Consider the following 3,741-nt stretch of genomic DNA (forward strand, 5'->3'; position numbering starts at 1 on the left):
GAATTTCTTTATTCCATCCTTAATTTCTTCTATAACCCAGTAGTTTTTGAGCAAGGTGTTGTTCAGTTTCCATGTGTTTGATTTTTTTTTCCTTGCTTTTTGTTTTGTTGATTTCTACTTTTATGGCTTTATGGTCAGAAAAGATGCTTTGTAATATTTTGATGTTTTGGATTTTGTTAAGGCTTACTTTATGACCTAATATGTGGTCTATTCTGGAGATGGTTCCATGCGCCTTGGAAAAGAAAATATACTTGGCTGTGGTTGGGTACAATGTTCAGTATATGTCTATGAGATGAAGTTGGTTGATTGTAACATTATGTCTTCCGTGTCTTTGTTGAGCTTCTTTCTGGATGTTCTGTCCTTCATTGAAAGTGGCATGTTGAAGTCTCCTACTACTATTGTGATGCTGTCTATCTCTCTTTTCAGTGCTGTTAGAGTTTGTTTTGTGTATTTTGGAGCTCTGTTGGGTGCATAAATATTTATTATAGTTATGTCCTCCTGGTGTATTGACCCTTTAATCATTATATAGTGCCCTTCCTTATCCTTTGCTGTGGATTTTAATGTCTATTCTGTCAGAGATTAATATTGCCACTCTTGCTCTTTTTTGAGTGTTGTTTGCTTGATATATTTTTTTCCATCCTTTGAGTTTTAGCTTGTTTGTGTCTTTAAGTCTAAGGTGTGTCTCCTGTAGGCAGCATATAGATGGATCATGCTTTTTATCCAATCTGCCACTCTCTGTCTCTTTATTGGTACATTTAGTCCATTTACATTCAGCATAATATTGATAGGTATGAGTTTAGTGCTGTCATCCTGATGTCTCTTTTTGTGTGTTGTTCAGAGTTTCTTTCTTCCCCTTAATTTTCTGTGCTGAGTCGTTTTTCTTTATGTATTTTTTTAAATCTTTTTCATTGTTGTTGATTTTGTGTTTGCTGAGTCTTTATATTTTTCTAGTTTTTTTTTTTGATTTGTAGGATTGTTAGTTTCCTTTGTGATTACCTTAATAGTTACCCCTATTTTTCTACGTTTATACATGTCTTTTATTTCTTTATATCGCCTTGACTTTCTCTCCATATGAAAAATCTACGTCTGCATTTTTAAGTCCCTCTCTTTTGTTTTAATGTTGTCCTTTTTTACATATTGATATCTCTGTTTCCTTATTTTCAATGTTTTAGCTTTGATGTATTTTCAACTTCCCTATTTGAGTCAATATCTGGTTGCTCTGTCCTGTGTTCTAGTCTTGCCTTGTCATCTGATGTTATTGATTTTCTAACCGGAGGACTCCCTTTAGTATTTCTTGTAATGTTGGTTTGGTTTTTGCAAATTCTCTGAACTTCTGTTTATCTGGAAATGCCCCAATGTCACCATCATATTTGAGAGACAGTTTTGCTGGATATATAATTCTTGGCTGGCAGTTTTCCTTCAAGGCTTTATGTATATCATCCCCTTGCCTTCTTTCCTGCATGGTTTCTACTGAGGAGTCCAAGCTTATTCTAATTGACTCTCCTTTGTAGACGACTTTTCTTTTATCCTTAGCCACTCTTAAAATTCTCTCTTTATCTTTGGTTTTAGTAAGTTTGATTACACTATGTCTTGGTGACTTTTTTGGGGGAGATCTACCTTATGTGGGGTTCAATGAGCTTCTTGGATAGATATCTTCTCATCTTTCATGATATTAAGGAAGTTTTCTGTCAACAAATCTTCAACAATTTTCTCTGTATTCTCTGTTATCACCCCCTCCCTGTTCTGGTACTCCAATCACTCGTAGGTTATTTCCCTTGATAGAGTCCCACATAACTCTTAGAGTTTCTTCATTCTTTTTAATTCTTTTATCCTCAAATAAGTTGGCATCAAGTTCTTTGTCTTCAGTGTCACTAATTCTTACTTCTACTGCCTCAGTTCTGCTCTTGTGATTTTCTGTTGAGTTGTCTAAAATTTTATTATTAATCTTCTGGATTTCTGATTGCTGTCTCTTTATGGATTCTTGCAGCCTGTTAAATTTGTCATTAGGTTCTTGAATAACTTTTTTAAGTTCTGCTACTACTTTGTTTTCTTTGGCTGTCTGTACATTTTGACAAATTTCCTTTCTAATTTCTAGAAGAGTTCTGTACATTAATCTTTTGTATTCTGCCTCTGGTAATTCCAAAAAATTCTCTTCCTCCAGAGAATTTGTTGATTTTTTATTTTGGGAGCTTGCTGAAGCCATCATTGACTGCCTCTTTATGTGATTTGATATTGACTATTGTCTCTGAGCCATCAATAAGTTATTATAATTTTATTTTATATTTGTTTAGTGTGTCCTAGTTTCTTGTTTTGTTTTGATATGCCCAAATAGGCTGCTCGTGTGCGCTAGTTTGATTATTGGCACCTTTGAAGCTCTGACGTCCTGTCACCAGGTAGTTAGTTTTGTAACTGAGTATGTGCACGCAAGAGTCCGTTAAATTTTGCTGTATGGAATTCAGCTGAGGCATCCTGGTGTGTGGTGTAGGCTCTCACCTACAGCCTTAGGCATGGGTGATAGGTGTAGGCACAGGTATCTGGCTGCAGTAGGGTGTCACACATTGAGCAAGGCAGGGGGCTGACAGCTGCTCCTGAGTGTCTGAAAGGAAAGCATGTCCCTATTCCCTAGAGCAAGTAGGTAGATGAGTTTTGCAGCCTGACTATGAGCACCCTACTCTGTTGGCTGTAAAGACTCAGGGACACCACTTATTCTTGGACCCCTGTAGCAGGTGACCAGGTGGCCTAGGTGGAGCCACAGGTCCTCAAGCCCTTAGTGCAGACTGGTAAACGTGCCTGCTTAAAGGGTTGGGCTGTGTCAAGGTTCGCAAATCTGCCACTTCACAGCTGAAACAGTTGAAGTTAGACTTCAGATGTTTACCCTGTTGTACTGTGGTAGTGAGGGCTTATGCTGTTGAGAAGGATCCACACAAGTCTATACAGGGGTGGAAGGCACTCAAAGTCTGCGGATCCCTTATGCCTGTGCCTAGCAAAGGAGCTGTGCCAACTCTGAGTTCCTGGCTTAGGGGAGCCAGTAGTTTACTTATTCCCTCTCCAAGGCTAGGAGAATGGATCAGGGTGCCTTATGGGATCTACTTCCAATCCAGGGGACTTAGAGACTTCAGAAGCCAGCCAGACCAGTACAGAGTGGGGAGGGAGGAGGTAAAAGGGAGAGAGGTTTTTCCCAAATGGGCTTTTTTTTTTCAAATCCCTGTGAAAGGCCATTCACATGTACTCATCTTTAGCCACTTGCGAGCTGCTTTTCACTGGTTCAGAGCATCCAAGCAGAATCTCTGCTGCCAGATCACTCTCAATGTGGAAACTGACTCCTGAGCTCACAGGCAGAGCTGTATGCCTGTTTCACGGAGCACCTCTGAGCCAGTAGGGGCTGAAGAGCTGCAGCACCAGCTGAGTCCGGTCTCTCACTCCTCACTTCTTCCGAACCGTCTCCCTCTCCACCTGCCTTTCAGTCCGATTCTTCAACTTTACCTTGTTCAGGGCTCCAATATAGTCATATATAATCAAATCACTTGTTTTCCCAGGCCTTTGTTGTAAGAGGTATATAAGAAGCCGTCTGACTACTCCATCATCTTGGCCTCGCCTTCGACTTCCTTAACATTTTTATTTTCATTGAGGCTCCTTGTTCACCTCCCTTTTTCATATCGTCTGAACAGAATGATCACAAAAGTAGGCTCAAGCTGTAGTAGAAAGAATGCATGATAGCACAAAGAAGATATATCTAGAAGA

The sequence above is a fragment of the Trichechus manatus genome, unplaced genomic scaffold (assembly GCF_000243295.1).
Source record: "Trichechus manatus latirostris isolate Lorelei unplaced genomic scaffold, TriManLat1.0 scaffold00094, whole genome shotgun sequence".
In the NCBI taxonomy this organism is placed as follows: domain Eukaryota; kingdom Metazoa; phylum Chordata; class Mammalia; order Sirenia; family Trichechidae; genus Trichechus; species Trichechus manatus.